This window comes from Octodon degus, unplaced genomic scaffold (genome assembly GCF_000260255.1).
Source record: "Octodon degus isolate 3935 unplaced genomic scaffold, OctDeg1.0 scaffold00061, whole genome shotgun sequence".
Classification (NCBI taxonomy): Eukaryota; Metazoa; Chordata; class Mammalia; order Rodentia; family Octodontidae; genus Octodon; species Octodon degus.
The window spans coordinates 4036517-4054825 of record NW_004524637.1 but is presented as its reverse complement, the minus strand read 5'-3'; the positions used below and the strand labels follow the sequence as shown (position 1 = coordinate 4054825).

The following is an 18309-nucleotide window of genomic DNA, read 5'->3' as shown; positions in this document are numbered from 1 at the left end:
CTCTTAATGAATAGAGTGATTTGTTCTAATGGTGTTTGTAAATAGGATATCATGTCCGCATCTTGTACAGCAATTAACCACTAGGAAGAGAGTATGCAATGTGTTAATTATTGAAACTGTCCTACCACTTTGGTTTGAAACTGTCTCGTTGTTATTCATTTCTCAATAAAATTATGGAAAAAAAATAATAGTAATACAAACCATTTGTTCCATTAAACTGAGACTGCCTAACGAAGAAAATGCCGAAGTATTTCTTCAACATCCAACAGCATGTTAACAGACCTATACTGGTAGGTTTCAGTTTTGTTTTGTTTTTTCTTTTGAGACAGGGTCTCACTATAACTCATACTGACCTTGAACTCATTGTGTAGCCCCAGAAGGCCTCCAACAGTGATCCTCACGCCTCAGTAGCTTAGACTGTGTTTCTAATAGGGCTATGTGGCTCACCAAAAGTTTAGTTAAACGCCAAGGCAAGATAAACTCCTTTTTAAAAGCATGTATAGGGGCCAGGGAGATGGCTCAGTGGCACAGTACTTGCCTGGCAAATGTGACATTACAAATTTGGTTATTCTGGTACCAATAAATACATAAGTAAATAAAAGCATAAATATAACGTAGTCACAAGCACTTTGCGGGTGTGTCACAGTGCTAAAAGTTATCTAGAACCCACCAAGGACACGTTATAAAACCCAAAGGCCCTACTTAGTGTCCCACCCAGCAAGGTGAAGCACAAACACATGCCTCAGTGGGCTGTCTGTCATTGAAAGCGAAGAGGCCTCCGAGGTGCCGGGGGCGAGCTCCCCTGCTGCGGCCTGGAGAAGGGGCCTGCAGCGGTCATCTCTGGACTCCCTGCGGCTCCACCAGGGCAGCCACTGGCCAGAGCCACAGCCCTCGGGCTGCTCCACAGCCAGTGAGGGGAGGGCTCCGCTGCAGGTCTCCGCCGCCCGGAGGTGTCTCCTGACCTGCACAAACAGCCTCCTCTCAGGCTAACGAGGAAGGATCCCTTCCCTGGCACAGGATCCCCTCTCTGGCACAGGAACACCTCCAGGTCTGCTTATTCCACAGTGTGCTGTCAAAATACATCCAATTTAAAAGGTTTTCTTAGGGGCTGGGGAAATGGCTCAGTGGAATAAGTGCTTCCCTGGCAAGCGCAAGGGTCTGAGTTCAATCCCCAGTTCTGCCAAAAAAAAAAAAAAGTATCACTAGGAGTCCAATCTATGTAGTTGAGACCCTGCAGGCCCTATCCTAAAAAAAAAAAAAAAAAAAATGGTATGCTTAAGATCTTTACCAGCATGTATTTATACAGTATTGGTACTTACATAATAATTTAAGTATAAAATGTAACTTACTTCCTAATGAAGCTGGTTAGTAAGCCAAAATGGTCATTACGATTTAGACTTATTTTAGGCCTGAAATTGAACACTGCACTGTGCTCTCATTGTACATGCTATAAGCCTCAAATAAGAATTAAAAAAAAAAAAAAAAAAAACAATGAAGAGATTCTGGTAACTGATACCCACTTCCTTCTGGTTAATCCAAGCAACTATCTGCGACTGCTTAAGATTCAGACAAAGCTCAAACCCAGACTTCCCCACCCTGGCGCACTAGCCCACAACAGGGAAGCAGGCAGCAGCCCAGCAGCCCCACCCGCAGCTCCCCACCTGCGCTGGTAACCAGCTCTCCAGCCCCTTCTGATGCCACCCAAATTTCAAAACTGCTTCCGAGTGGCCAACCACGAGGTTCCACCCAAGGTCCTAGCATACAGCTTTTGTTCCTTTCCCATGAAAACTCCACAGTAAACATGGCAAAAAAAAAAAAAAAAAAAAGGAAGAAAGAAAGAAAAAGAAAAACCAGTGCCGGGCATGGTGGCACATGCCTCTAATCCCAGCACTTGGGAGGCTGAGGCAATAAGATTGCTGCGCGTTCAAGACCACCTACAAAGTAAGCTCAAGGCCAGCCTGAACTGCACAGTGAGAACCTGTCTCAGAAACAGAAGGAAGGAAAGACAGACAGAGTATGCAGGAGGCATTCTGAGCCATTTCTGGCCTGCTACCAAAATGAAACCAGGAACAATAAAAATGTGTTCTCTACAGCAGGGATGTGGCCTGGCAGGTAGTATAATTTAATCCAGGGCTCACAGGAAAGACATCAGGCAGGTGAAATGCTGCCTCCATTTCACAGATGAGAAATAATCCATCTGACAGATTAATGAGCTGTGAGATCCTATCCCTTTACTCCTGAGGTGCACAGGCAGACATCTGTGCTTAAACACAAACCTGGAGCCCCAGGGCAATCACAGGGAGGGTGAAGCCAAGGACCTCGCGGTGGTCAGGCAGGAAGCGTCCTCAGTCTGCCCCCCCGCCCCGCGCCCCACGTTCACCCAAGCAGCTCCACAGTCTCCCAGCACCACCCCCTCACCAAGCACCCTGCCCTCAAGGTCTGCTACAGGGAGGACTCTCCAGAAGTCTGCGACCCTAAGCAAGCACCCTTTCCTCCTGAGTACCTACTGCGTGCTAAGTACTAGAGGGATCTGAGTGTCAGCGCCACTAAGCTGGCTGTGAGTGTAAACCACTGCGAGATCTCTATGTGGTCTCCTAAGCTGTGACACCTGCATCCTGCCCACCCAGAGGTGGCATAATGACTGCAGAGCCAAGATACATGAAATGCCCGCTTGGCAACAGCACCCAACACATGGCAGAAGCCCAATGAGCAACAGTATCTACTGAAATTGTGCCGTGCCAACCTCAGCCTTACCACACCAACATGAGTCCCAGGTACCATTTATTTCCTCTCAGCCTAGTTGCCTGAGACTGTGGTAAACAATGAAACGGACTCAGAGTATCGGGGATGGGACGGTGCCAGCACTATAACCAGTGGCCTGGGCATCTTCTGAGCAGAAACAGAATATTCAGGGGCAAATAAGTCTTTGGCCCCCAAAGGGCACTGTGTTGACAACTGTCTGCTTCTCAGCAGCAAGGTCAGCCCCGGTGATTACACAGTTGTATGAAGAGTCTATAATTAACTTAGCTCAAAACAACAGTAAAATGTCGCTCAGCACAAGGACTTAATAATCACTCGTTCCCAGTACCCAGACTACAGGCGTGTGCCACTGCTCAGCTCAGCTCTAGATGTTCAATGCATGGTTTCTACTTATCTTTCCACGTACTTCCTCGACCCAACGATTTACCAGACAGAAAGGAACCTGCAGCACAGCAGGCTGCCACCTCTACTGTTGAAAAAGATCTCATTCACAAAGATTACAAATCAAACTCTGGCACCCAAAGTCACTCACCTGTAAGGTTAGTCAGGTGGTTACTTCTAAACAAAATAACGCCTGGCACAGCGCACACAAAGGCTCGCTGCGTCTGCGTCTGAGACTCCCTCCCACCTTTACCCAGCGCGAAGGGCAACACTCGCCCGCCCTTTGTGAACACACACTGCAGGAATGTGCCTCTGTGTCTCGGTTTACTAGACAATGCTGTCCACAGAGAAATTATTTCCTCTTCTTAACACTAGCAAAATTCATGAAGATGCTCAATTTGTTCTTTGGGTTCTATTTCTTTCAAATTACTATTCACAGATAAAACTTTTGTTTGATTTTGTCAAATCATTTAGCTATTTCCATGCTAATCAATTAGACAGAAAAAAAGAAAGAAAGAAAAGGAAAAACCTTTATGTTTGAAAAATCACAAATACAGGGCCAGCCAAAGAGCTCAGCAGATTAAAGCACCTGCAAGCAGGTGCGCGGGGTGGGAGGTGGGGGCTTTGGCCCCAAGCCCCTCCCCCAGGGCATGCTGATGAGACTGGGTGTGGTGGCACGCCCCTGTAATCCCAGCTCTTGTGAAGCTGCAAACAGGCAGATCACTACTGAGTCCAATCTAGTAGTGAGACCCTGAACACCCTGTAGACCCTTCCCTAAAATACACAAAGAAAAAAAAAATCACAAATATAGTCTAATAATTATCTTTTAAGATTATTACTAATCTACTAAAATAAATACATAAGATCTGATGCCTCTGAATATTATATGATGCTAAATTATCAAAAATAGAATGTAAGCACATTTAATTCTAGTTAGTTCTTGATTATCTACCCCAGTAATTTTTTAAAAGGTGTGTCACAGGTCTGCCATTAATAACTGATATTAAGCCCATGGATGTGGTTTTTATTTACACTTGAATAAATATCTTCGAGATAAAAAATCCCTAATCCAGATAATAAAACCACCTATAAAGATACAGCCATCCAAACCAACCTTCCTTTTTCCTGTCCATTTGACTACCCTCTCCTTAACTGCAGTTGTTACAAAAGATGGACTTTATGTGCGTATATTTTTCCTTTATGTCTTACAGCTCAGAAATATATCTGAGTGAACACAAAGTACCTTAAAAAGATCCATCTTAGTAGCACAGGAGCCAGGTGTGATGGCACACTCCTGCAATCCTAGAATGTGGCAGGCCGAGGCAGGAGTACCTCTACAAATTCATGGCCAGCCTAGCTGCATAATAAACTTAAAAACAGTCTGAATACTATTTATATAATATTTATAAGATAGCTATGACATTTAGGAGCAACAATTCATCTCATTTGGGGAAAATTCTATAGCTTTACTCTTAGTAGGACATTTTACTACTCGTTTTAGCTGTAATGAAGCCCAGGGATAGATTACAGTGTAATTCTAGTTCTATCAAAATAAAAAGGACATAGTATATACAGTGTTCTGGAACTAGATCAGAAATCGCATCGGCAGCATATCATTTTCAAGCTCTCACCAGGAGAATGAATTTGCAGAAACCCTACATTACAGTTCCAGAGCCACACTCCCGGCATCCCATCACACTGGCCGCTGGGTGCCTTCTGCAAATCTCTACCCAGGACCACAGATTCATCTACAAGTTCACCAAGAGAAATGAGGTCAAGGACAGCTGCGCAGTGGACAGGCTGGGGGAGTCACGGCCAGAAGACCTGTGCATGAATCCCGACCTGGCTCTCTGGGTGTAAAATGTAATTCTGCAAAATGCAATTCTCTATGCCTCACCTTACCCTCTGCTACCTGAAAAATTACTTCTAGCTCAAGCCCCTTGGTGGTGCAGCAGAGGCCCGCAGGGAGTAGGGATGATCTCAACCTCTGGGCCTCCCCACAAATTATGTATTACAAAGTATTTCACTTCCAGGGTCACAGTTACAGTAAACTGTGTTAGATCTGCAAGTTGCAATTCTTTTTCCATCTGTTATTTTTTCAGTAAGAGGCTTTAATACAGAAAATGAAAAATTCACAGAGGTTAGAAAACTTCCACTGCCATCGTAGGGTCTAGATCCAGGGTCACGGTAAACAAGTGCTACACCCTCCGCATTTTTTTCCCCCCCCCGGAAACAAGGATTGAACTCAGGCCTGCCCTTGTGCTTGCCAGGCAAGCGCTTATTCTACTGAGCCATCTCCCTGGCCCCCACCCTCAGAATTTTAAAAACTTTTTACCTGGGCATGGAAACGCACTCCTAGTAATTCAGAACTAAGATCATGTTGAATTCCAGGCCAGCCTGGCCTGCACAGTGCATCCAAGGCCACCCATACATACTATACAGTAAGACCCAGTCTAAAGAAAAAATAAAAAAAAACCAACATTTTACATAGCAAAGCAGAGCCTCAACTATCAACAGAAACTAAAATGGTTAATTTTTAAATGTGTGTGCGCTTGCATTTATTTAGATACAGACTGGTTGTCTAAACAATGGGCTACACGATACACCACGGACTCCAGGCAAAGCCACAACAGGATGGGAAAAGAGCCCTCAGCCTCTCTCACATTTCCTGGCTGCTGTTATTTTAAAACTGGATCACATAAACATAGGGGGAAAGAATCCAGTTCAGATAAGTCCCACAGGTTATGTCTTACAGTCTTTGCTTTTAATACCTAACATTACTTTGCCTTAAATATTAATGTTAATATTTTTGCTCACGTTCATGTATCTTGTTCACATCTCCACTGATAAAGAATCTATATACATTATATACTAGCTTCATGCATTACACAGATTTTAACTGCAATGTTTTCTTAAAGTTCATATTTAAGTTTCTGTGTTTCACAATTTATTTTTGATAACAGTATGTCCTTAAAAAGCTAAAAAGAACAACGTGTAACATGTTACACAACAAATATTAATTGAGGGCCAGAGAGATAGGTCAGAGGTATAAGCGCCTGCCTGGCAAGCGCAAGGTCTTGAGTTCGATCCCTGGTCACAAAATATAAGATGCAGGTTTGCAATGTGCACTGAGGGCGAGGGCGGTACTGAGGGCTTTTTTTTTTTTTTTTAACCTCGATGTTGTTTCAGTTGCCCAATTCCAAGGCAACTGAAAATACTCAAAATGAGCTACAGACTTCAAAGTCGACCAGCTACTCCGAACACCCGCAGCGTTCCAGGCTCTGCTTGCAGCACACTTTGTAACATTCCTGTCCGCTGCTACACTTCAGGTGAGAAAACACTAAGGTGGCGTTTTCACTGCCTATTGGCCATTTGGAAATTCACAATTAATTAACCCCGGTTAATTTTTACAGAGATGCGGTTCTGCGCCAACCTTTGCACCATGGCCACTGCTAATCCAAGATTCACATTTCACGGTGTGAATCCGGTTTCAGACAAACCTTCAGAGGTTTTCGCAACAAAGCCTGCCCGCGCCCGGCCACCGGCGTCCGTCCCAACGCGCCCAGCGGGAGCAGGCCGGCGCGCCCGCGTCTGCACCGCGCCGCGCCGCGCCCGCCTCCCGCCACGCTCTCCCAGGCGCCGGGACGCCCCCGGCTGGGCGAGAAGCGCGACCCTGCGCAGCCACTTCCGAACCGTCGGAAGGCGCTCTGGGAAAACCAGCCCAAAGGCGCGGCGCGGCGCGGAGCAGCAGGCGCGCACAGTCCGCGGCCGGGACAGCGGGCGCGGCGCGGGACCCGGGCGCCCCAGCCAGCCCGGCGCGCCGCGCTCCCCGCACGAACTTCAGCGCGTCTACGAGACAAAACCCGAAGTCGCGGGGCGCCCGTCTGGGAGCGCAGTCGGCCGGCGCCGCACCTGAGCGCCCGCCCCCACCTGGTCGGCAGGAGGTCGGAGGACCCCCGCGGCGGCGAGCCGAACACGGACCCGGGGGAGGACCGGCGCGACGCACCACACTCACCGGCGCGGGACAGGGCAGGTGCGCAGGCCGCACTGAGGGCGAGGGCGGTACTGAGGGCCCAGGGCGAGGAGGCGGCCTGCGGCTGCTCGCTTCCTGCTCGGACAGAGCCCGGCTGGAGTCCGCCCGGCCGGCGCCCGCGAGCCTCGCCGCCTTGCACGTCACGGCTACGGAGCGCCCGAGGGGGCGGGGTGGGGCGCTGTGGGCGGGGGTCCTGGCTGTGGGCGTGGTCTCGGGAGGCCTCCGTGCTGTGGGCGTGACCTCTGTGCTGTGGGCGTGGTCTCGGGGGGCCCTCCTGCTGTGGGCGGTGCCTCTGCACTGTGGGCGTGGTCTTGGGCGGGGCCTCGGCCCAAGCGCTCCTCCCAGGCCTTAGCCTGGCTCCGGCGAAGCCTGGACGCTGGTGGAGGGCAGCAGCTAGCACAGCCAGCTTCCTGGGCTGCCCTCACGGTTTGCTTTTTTGGTGCGTGTTTGGGATGCACAATAATGACCCTCACCTCGGGATCCGGTACACAGCTGGTGAGGACACCTCCCTGCCCTCTCCTGTGTCTAGGCTGCCGTCCCAGTCAAGCTCTGTTTCTTATCTTACATTTTACTCTTTAAATTATTCATAGTTTGGGTTTCTCACATAAGAGAGACATGCAATATTTAACATTCTTAGCCGGTCAAGGTGGCACATGACTATAAAACCAGTATTTGGGAGACTGAAGCAGAAGGGTGTCCTCCAGCTCACGGCCAGCCTGCTCTGCATAGTGAGTTCGAGGCCTGCCCCCTCAGAAAGTCTGCGTCAGCCTTACCTCACTTACCCTCCCGGTGGTGAGACACAGTTGTGTCCCTGGAAGCGACTCGTGTGACCCTTTCGTGACTCCACTGCACACACACACCACTCTTCCTTCATCCATCATTGGTGGGCTGACTGGCCGCCAACACCGGCCTCTGGGGAGCCGCGCTCGCAAAACGCGGGGTGGTGTGTGCAAGAGTGGGGCAGAAGCCTTGATTCTCTGGGGCAGCACCCAGGAGAAGAGCTGGCCCAGCAGAATTTGCTTCCCGTGCTTGGAGCAAACTGATTTATGTAGTGACTGTACTTAGTTTGCATTCCTACCAGCAGTGCAAAGGACTGCCTGTCCCGGCTAACTCACCAGAATTTGGGTTTTTTTCAGTTCTTGAGGATGGCTGTTCCCAGTGGAATGGGGGAGTGACTCGTCCCACGAGTCGAGATGTGGGGTGATTACCTGGAGGAGGAACAGGGATGAACCAGACAGGGCAAGAGACACAAGAGACGGAGACAAGACAGGCTTTCTGATCAAGTCTCGTTTATTGAGGAAGTGAGCGGGGTCTAAATAGCCATGTAGCGGAAGTAGTTGGGTGGGACTATTTGTGGATTGGTAGCAAAGGTCCGGGACCACAGGAAGATGCCAAGGCAAGCAGGGATTGGTGCTGCAGCATTTCTTGCCCAAATAAGGGAACGTGTAAGAGGAGCGTTCCATCGCCCCCCACATGTTCCCCTTTCTTATTAATTTCATCAAGCGGGAAATTGACAGTGCCCTGCAGGGACAATGCCTGGCTTGGATCAAGGACTCCTTCACATGAGATCGACCAGACCTTACCCGTCTTGGGATTGCAGGGCAGCAATAGGCCCTGTTCCTGTCTTAGGTGGTCGGCGGTACTACATGTGGGTCCTAGTTACCCGTCATTGACTACTTGTCCCTCTCACCAGGGGGACCTATATCAGATTAGGCCACATTATTATAGGGTCTATTTGGGGGAACCCTCTCGCGATACTTTTGTTGATCTGCCATCTCCAGCTGGTGATAATGTATCTGAATGGGCTTTGCAGCAAAGGCATCTATGCAAGAACTAATGAAGGATGTAAGCTTTTGAAAAATGCAAGGTCCTACCATGAGCAAGATTAAGAGTGAAAAGAGGGGTCCCAATAGGGATACAAGGTAGGGGAACATCCCTCCCCATAGCAAGGAGAAGGGGTTGTCCGCAAGCTGTTGTCTCCGCTTGAGTAGTTGATCCTGAAGCTCCCAAATTTTGTCTCGAACTATGCCTGATTTATTGGCATAAACAGCATCTTTCACTGTGCGCACAAGTTCTTCTTTAGAGCCAAGAGTTCCCCAGTTCCCCAAGTCTCTTTCCAGGGAGCAGGGCCCAAATAGCAAGATGAGGCCCAGGAGCGATGACCAAGCCGCCATCACTGGCTGCAAGAGAACACAAGGACACTACCCTCAGGGCGTAGCGTCATCCCTGGGCTTGTCATCAGTGTCTTTCAGCCTATCTATTTGTTTGACTAGGCGCTCAGGAAGCCATCTGCTGATTTTGCATGCCAAGAATAGATGCACACTGAGCCCTGTCCCCATGTGAGAACCGGACCATTCCAAGTGCCTGTCAGGGGGTCTCACCACATAACCAAGGCAAATTGAGTCTATGTTTGAGTGTGCCAAAAGCGGGATGCTGTAGAGCGACCATTGGCATCCAAGATCAAAAAATTAAGAGTGAAGAGTGCATGGGATATCAGTCTCCCCCTTTCATTTTATTAATGGTGAGTTTTAATGAGAGGTGCGCTCATTCAAGAATACCTTGTCCTTGGGGGTTATATGGTATACCTGTAGTGTGAAAGATGTTGAGTGCCTTGCAAAACCAAGTAAAAGCGACACTGGTGTAAGTTGGCCCATTATCAGTCTTCAATTGTTGGGGGCACCCCAAAACCAAGAAGGCAGTCAGCATGTGAGCAATGACATGCTTGGTAGCTTCACCCGTTTGGAGGGAAGCATAAATAAATCCACTATAAGTATCAACAATTACATGAGCATATTTTAATTTACCAAATTCTGTCATGTGAGTAACATCTATCTGCCGCAATGCATTGGGTATCAACCCCCTAGGGTTTACACCTAGATGGGGCACTGGGAGATTTACGGCACAAGATGGGCAATTTTTCACAATCTGTCTGGCCTGATCATGAGTTATTTTGTGCATAAGCTGAAGGGTTTGGGCATTTAGGTGATGCAATTGATGGCTATGTTGAGCAGCAAGCATGCTGTTGCTAGAGCTATCAGCTTGGGCGTCATTTAGGATGGTGTTGAAGGCCTGAACTCGAGTGGCCAAATCAGCTTTTTGGTTCCCTTTTGCTAAGGGTCCGGGCAGGTTAGTATGAGCTCTCAAATGTCCCATGAAGAATGGGTGTTTCTAAAGACGGACTAGCACTTGCAGTTGTCTAAACAGATCAGCAGCTGGAGAAGTCTTACAGATAGCGCCAACCGTCTCTAGGAGAGATACGGAATGTGCGAGATAAGCGCTGTCTGTATATATATTGAGAGGCTGAGTTGGAAAGGCGTTAAAAACAGCCATGACAGCCTGTAGTTCTGTCAATTGTGCTGAAAAAGAATCTGTTTGAAAGGTAACAACATTATCCTGAAATGCATGTGCCACGGAAGGGCCATATTGAGCAACTGAGGTCTTTAATTCTTTTAGTGCAGTTACAGTAAAAGGGGCATGGGCTCTAACAGCCTGAGGCTCGGCACCTTTTTGGCCAGGGCCATCACTTCTGAAACCGGAAACTCCATTTGGGTGGAGGCCTACTATACTCAGGCACCATTTTAGGCAAGGGTCCATTAAGCCCAGGCGCCATCTTAGAGGCGCCACGTGTCTGACCAGCCTGCAAAGATTGTAACTGTAACGTAAGCCTCGCAAGTACTCGGTTTTCCAGGTCCAAAAGCACATTGGAGGGGTTAGGAGCAAGTTTGGGCATGTCATTATTATCTGGGGGAGCTGTAATGGACTCAGAATGATATTTGGAAGCCTTCTCGGCTAATTATCCCCAATCGACCTCTTGTAAGGTAGCGAGGTCGGGGTATAAGGGCTTATGATGGGCTTGGAAAGGGGCTGGGGGGGGCGGCGGCAGGTGGGGGAGGGGCAGATGGCAAGGGCTCAAAAGGAGGAAGGGGCGGCTGATCGCCATTTTGGTGTTTCTCCAACATTTCGTTTGCTTCCTCATCAGAGGGAGAGGAGACATCTGAATCAGCCCGAGAGGGGGCCGGAGTGGGTCTGTTCGAGTTGCGCAGGGCGGCCTCCCCCTGGGTAATCATCTCCCTGACCAAGGGGTCCCCATGTCGCTGCGTAAGTATCTCATCAGATTCCAGTATGAGAAGGCTGTGACTGGGACCTTTTCAGGGCCAAAAACTCTATAAAAATCCTGTAATGCATCGCCCACTCATTTCCATCTCTTAGAATCGATCGTGCCCTCCAATGGGAACCACGGGCAAACCTTATGAATAAACTTAAAATACTGTAATAAGTCCTTTTCCTTTACCTTAATCCCTCGTGTCTTGAGTGCCTTGCTAAGGCTTTCTACAAAGAGCTCATGCTCGCTTAATGCTTGACCCATGCCTGGAAGGGGCAGGGGGTTGCCCTTCACTCACCGTGGCTCCAGCGGCTTGGCAGGCACTCACGTGACATTGGCTTCGGACTTTGCTTTCACTTTCTACTTTGTACCCGGCGCTCTCAAACAGCTCCCTCGTTGAGTCCTCCGTGGCAGGCCCCACGTTGGGCGCCACTTGACTCGTCCCACTAGTCCAGACGTGGGGTGATTACCTGGAGGAGGAACGGGGATGAACAAGACAGGGCAAGAGACACAAGAGACGGAGACAAGACAGGCTTTCTGATCAAGTCTCGTTTATTGAGGAAGTGAGCGGGGTCTAAATAGCTGGGTAGCAGAAGTAGTTGGGTGGGACTATTTGTGGATTGGTAGCAAAGGTCCTGGACCACAGGAAGATGCGGAGGCAAGCAGGAATTGGTGCTGCAGCACTTCTTGCCCAAATAAGGGAATGTGTAAGAGGAGTGTTCCATCGCCCCCCCCCCCCCACAGGGGAGTCTCTGTGTTGTTTTGATTTGCATTTCTCTAGTGGACAAAGATATTTCTATGAAGTGTCTCTTCATTTCAGTAGCTCATTTTTTCTAGCTCATTATACATTCTAGATGTTAGGCCTGTAGAAGGCCAAGCCAGAAGTGGAAACTGTTAGACCCTGAGAACTGCAAAAAGTTAAAAAATAAAAGAGAAAGAGCTGCTGCTGTTTTCCTTTGCCTTCGTTCACCAACCAAACAGATGTTCCATTTACTTTTTTTTTTTGTTCCATTTACTTTTAAGAGCCTCTGTCTTTCTAGCTTAAATGTTATTGTCTTAAAAAAAAAAAAAGCAATGTGAGTTCTCTTTTAAAATTAAATATGAGTTATCTGTGCAAATTTGAGGTAGGATAAAAACATACACCAACTTCAAGGTGAAAAGATGCTTTTAGGAAAATAAAAGAATTGATGACAGTAAATGTGGCCAGGGAGATAGCTCAAGCACTTGCCTGGCAAGGGCCTGAGTTCAACCCCAGGTTCCACCAAAAAAAAAAAAAAAAAGGAAGGAAGAAAGAAGGAGGAGGAGGAGGAGGAAGAGGAAGAGGGGGAGGAGGAAGAAGAAGAAGAAGAAGAGAGAAGCAGCTATTTGGAAACTTAAGGAATTCTGTAGGATTTGAAAAGGAGACAGGTGGGGAAAAAAAGGAGGCAGGTTTCAGATTCAATTCTTTTGGTCAAAAAGCTACATTCAGAAGAGAAAATTTAACAGAACAAAAACAGTACAACATTGAGACTAAAATACGGAAGTAAGAAAGAGGAAGAGAAACCAATAAAGGAAATAATTTACTGAAATCTCAGAAATTTAATTCCAGAATTCTAGGAGGTAAATCTTAATTATATAAATCTAGATTTCAAAAAAAAAAAAAATTTTTAAAGATAGAGCCGGCCACATAGCTCAGTGGACTGTAGTTCCATCCCCCGTGTGCTGTTCAGGCCCCACTCAGGGAGCACACTGAAATGGGGATTGAGACTGGGCATGGTGGTGCTCATCTGTAATCCCAGCACTTGAGAGGCTGAAAACAGGAGGATTACTACAAGTGTGATCTATGTAGTGAGACCCTGTAAACCCTGTAAATACATAACAAATAAAAAATAAAAATAAAATGATAAAGATCAGGGCTGGGAAAATAGCTCGTCAGTCTAAGCACCAGCCTGGCAAGCGCAAGCATCCAGGTTCAATCTCCGGTACCACATGCCAGGCCTGCGCTATGACGAGCCAGCCACCAAAACCGGACATAGTGGTGCACCCCTGTGATCCCCATGCTGAGGAGGCTGAGACAGAGGGATCACTACAAGTCCGAGCTGCATAGCGAGACCCTCTACCAAATACATAAAGGTTTTTTTAGAAAAAGTAAGAGAGTTGAAATTATTTTTTATTTATAAAATAAATAAATAGATAAAGATCACTTTGGCAAACCAATGGAACAGTAGAAGCCATTACACTTTACAGGGGTGTGTGTTGAACAATTCTTGTGATCTTTTCTTTCCGTGTCGCCCTACTTCGGTCTGTTGCTGAATGCTTCTGCCTCTAGCTGTGTCTCTCAGACTCTCACCCAGTTCTTTCAGGATGCCATTATCTCAAGTCCTGCGGACTGCCCTACCACAGTCTCACCCCCTGCTAATGCTTCATCTACAGTGCCACTCGTTCACCCTCTGTAAGTGTCTGATTAAGCTTTGTCCTGTGTTAGCCTTCTCTACCCTGAATCTAACATCCAAACTTGAAACGGTTTGGGGATTTTTTTTTTAAGATAATAATAAAAAAATAGTAGGAAAATTTGAAACAATACAGAATTTCACTAAACAAAATGATAGGAATTCAACTATGGTCGTTATATTACATTTTGATGTTTTCAAATTAGTTGTTTAGATTACCAGATATAAGCATGCAAAATTGGTCAAAAAATTAAAAAGGAGAGAAAAACAAAAGCACTAGCTGCTCCTTTCAAGAGACCAGCAGAGGGCCGACCAGATAGCTCAGCGGACTAAAGCCGTTGCTTAGGCAGAGCACAGTGCCTGGGGTTCGTTGCCCAGTGTTCTCTGGGGCGTGCTGAGGTGGTGACTGAAACTGGGCCTGGTGGTGCATGCCTATAATCCCAGTACTTGGGAGGCTGAAAACAGGAGAATCACTGAGTCCGATCTACATAGTGAGACCCTATAGACCCTGTCCTAAATACATTAAAAAAGAGAGACCAGCAGAAATCAGCAGTGCAATTATCCATCCCTACCTGGTGTCTATACATATGTATTTCTGTCCCCTTTCTTCTCTTCTCTCCTTTCCCTCATCCCAGTTGTCATATGGTCCCAGGCTCATCACTGTCCTACGACTCACAAAGCTGCTTTAAACCAGGTCTCTGTATACACCGTTACCCAGCCATCTTTGGGCTCACTGTCACTTTGGGCTCCTGGCCTATTGCTGCCTGTGCCTCCCATCTCAGTTCTGCCCCTGCCTTTCTCCATCTCACATACTTCACATCTAACCCTAACCCTAACCCTAACCCTAACCCTAACCCTAACCCTAACCCTAACCCTAACCCTAACCAGAGCACTGCCAAGATGCACCCACTTACCGCTTCAGCACAGAACCCCTTGTTCCAGTGCAGCAGCTTGCCTAGGCATGCCTCCTCCCCTACCCTGAGCTGTTTCTTCTCTGCTCTGCCTCTCCTCCATGCTGCTCTGTCTTGGAACAGCCAACTGTGGACTGAAACCTCTGCAAACTGTGAGTTGAAATCGCCCTCTACGCTGGGGAGATGGCTCAGTGGAATAAGTGCTTCCCTGGGAAGTGCAAGGGTTTGAGTTCAATCCCCATTTCCACCAAAAAGAAAAGAGATTGCCTTCTCTTCCTTAACCTGTGAGTGTCCAGTATTTAGTTCCATCACTGGAAAAGACACCCACACTGCGTTCAGAATTGAGCCTAGTCTTCCCTTCCACTGCAAAGTCCGCTTCTTGATGCTTTTATTTGTCACAATGATGTGGGACCAATGTTTACTGTATTTTAACAAATACCATTGGATAATCTGGTCTTCTCTTTCCAGATTACTCTAAACTCCTAAGGTGCACAGAACACTTCATAGGCCTGCACCAGCACACGGCCACGGAGTACAGGCCTGGGGCCACGGCACCTCACCTGGGGCTCCCAAGCTCCCACACTCAAGTGACGATGCTTGTCTGTCCTGACTCTCCAGCACCCACTTCACACCTGCAGCAGCACCTGTTGAATGGTTTTTTGTTTTTATGTCAGTTTTCCCTTCTAAAAACCCTCCAAGAACCTGAATTGGGATTCTCTTTTGTTTTGAACATCCTCATAATCATCTTTCACTAAGTTTGTGCTAGACTTTGAATTTTAGCTTCAGCACAGTAACTGAAAAATGGACAAGAGATGATCATTTTTGTCCAGACTACTCAGAACCAAATATAAGCCGATCAAGTCATAGAAAGGAAAACAAGTGAGTGAAAGCCATTTCAGAGGAGTGATCCGTTATGGTCATAGTGAGTCCCCTGTTCCCCCACGTTCTGAATCTGTGCGTCATTTGGCCACAAATCACCTAGTAGTTGGCCTGTGAGGGTCGCATCACTTTTCCTGACATTGGTCTATAAACACTGCAATATTATAACTATGTTATTATATTATAAGACCACAAGAACAGTAGCCGTTCAGAGTAAGAGGCAGAGAGGGGAGGCAGCCCTACGTGACCAGATCCAAGTACTTGCACAGGTAGCTCCTGGATAATATTATAACTATGTTATAACTATAATAACTATAATATTATAACTATTATATTTATGTAGCATTTACATCCTAGGATGTACTATAAGAAATCTAGAGATGATTTAATCTATATAGGATCACATTATTAGATTACATGTAAAAAATGCCATTTTTATAAAGGGACGAGATAGTCCCTAGAGTTTAGTGTCTGTGAGGGCTAGAACCTCATGCTCTGTGCTGTGGAGTACATGGGCTTTTTTTTAATTTTTAAAAAGTCTTTTATTAAGGCCAGCGGGATAGCTTAGCAGACTAAGCACCTGTTTAGGCAAGCACAGGGACTAGAGTTCAATCCCTGGTACTGTATGCCACGCCAGCCCTCCCCCTGGACACACTGAGCCCAGCAACAGAGTCCGGCTGTGGTGGTGCGTGTCTCTAATCCAAGCACTGGGAAGGCTGAAAGAAGGATCACTAGGAGTCCGAGCTGCATAGGGAGACGCTGTACAAAACATACAACAATAGTAAAAGTAAGTAAATAAATGTTTTATTTATTTATTTGGTAAGTTTCACTAAGCAGTTCAGACTCATAGTGATCCTTCTGTTTTCAGCCTCCCTAGCGCTGGGATTACAGGCATGCACCACCGTGCCTGGTTTCCATGGCCCAGCACAGCGGCACAGCATGCAGTACTGGGGATCGAACCCCTGGCAAGTCCTTGCACTTGCCAGGCAGGCATTTAGAACACTATCTCCCCAGCCCTATACAGGCTTCTATACAGAATGCAGCATCTGGGCCTAAGATGAGCTTGTCAGCTTGCTTGACCACAAGAACAGTAGCCGTTCAGAGTAAGAGGCAGAGAGGGGAGGCAGCCCTACGTGACCAGATCCAAGTACTTGCACAGGTAGCTCCTGGATGCTCCCTGAGGCTGACAGTCTAATAAGCACCATTGTTTCTTCGAACACAAGGATCTAGATTATATAGAAGCCAGCAGCCCCAAGAAATTTGTGGAGTGTTTTTTCCTTGTGTAGAGTTTCTGCCAGATATTATAGCAGAGCTTTTGTGCCTTTCTGGCAGGCCACTTGGTGTCATCAGAGATGTGGACCACTGGGAGGTGAAGTCCAGGTCAGCTGGCCTCTGAACCCAGCACCAACATCTTTGTGAAGAGAGGAAGGCATTCTTAGTCGAAGCAGATGCACCAGTAGGCCCTGGAGGCCAGTGACTGAGGCAGTGTGTACAGAGGGCACTCCCAGCAGCACTGGCAGCTTGGAGGTCCTGAACTGGCTTTACAGGCAGAAGAGGTGTATGTCAGCAATTTGACAGTCTATAAATATTTTTCAGATTGAAGCATAAAATTAAGAGTTTAAGGACCATGTACTAAAGATGAAGAGCTAGGGAGATAGCTCAGCAGTCTAAGCACCTGCCTGGCAAGCACAAGGTCCAAGTTTGATGCCTGGTACTGCATGCCGTGCCTCTTGACCTCAAAACCAGGCGTGGTGGCGCACGCCAGTAATCCCTGTGCTGGGGAGGCTGCGATCACTATGAGTCTGAGCTGGGTAGAAAGACCCTGCACCAAATAGATAACTAAATAAATAAGATGAAGATTAGATCATACTCAAGCTTCCAATATTTGAACATGAAATTGGCTCTAAAACCCTGAATCATAAAAATGATTAAATATTTATCTGACAAAGAAATAAGGAATACTGAGCACTGAAAGAAAAAAGGAAAAAAAAAAAAAAAGAAAAAGAAAAAAAGGGCTTGGGGAGAGAAAGGGAACCCAGTATATAAGGAAATGTCAACATCGGCAACATAGTCACAGAGTTCTTTGATTTGTATTAGGGTATGGAAATTAAAAAGAAAAAAAGAGCTGCATATTTTTAAAAGAAAAAGAATCATGTGCTGAAGAATTTGATATAAAGAAATAGGAGGTATTATAAAAGAAGGGCCAGGGAGATAGCTCAGCGACTTAAGTGCCTGCGTGGCAAGTGCAAGTTCCTGAGTTCAATCCTCAGTACCAAAAATAAAAAAATTTCCTACTTTAAGCAAAATATGAAACCCACTAAATGTAGAATCCTACCAAGCAAGTTTAGTCAACAAAAGAACAGTAACAATCACAGCCACTTCAGAGGTGAAAAATGTCAAGAAATGCCACTGAAGGCTCTCAATGTGAGAAAAAAAAAAAAATCTATACAACTTTTAATCTAGTCTCTGGGAATCTACTATGATTACCAGCACATAAAGAAACAGGATATATTACTTGCGTAACGTTACACAAAAACAACATAAAACAGGAACAAAAAAACAAAGTAAATGTGCAGTACTAGTGTGGTAGTCCTAAAATAATTCCTCTCCTTTGTTCTTGTGGTTAGGGGTTTGTGGGGGTCTCCGAGGCCAGCATATGCTCAGGGACAGTGGGGCCCATTGTCCTGAGTGGGTGCTGCCGTCTGTGAGTGGCTGAGGAGTTGGGATCCAGCAGGGCATCCTGGGCAGCTGAGGGACAGGCAGAGGGCTTCTCGTTGCCCCCCTCAGGACATGCAGCATGAGCAAAGGAGGCGT

General features: G+C 46.9%; 1 protein-coding gene across 1 annotated transcript in view; it reads right to left on the bottom strand.

Annotated features, from left to right (window-relative positions):
- Positions 1-7305, bottom strand: part of Myo6 (myosin VI) — a 165690-nt gene extending 158385 nt beyond the window's left edge. Inside the window, exon 1 of the mRNA XM_023718672.1 lies at positions 7157-7305. The gene's annotated coding sequence lies outside the window, so the exon portion shown is untranslated. The remainder of the gene's footprint in view (positions 1-7156) is intronic.
- Between the last annotated feature and the right edge of the window lie 11004 nt (positions 7306-18309).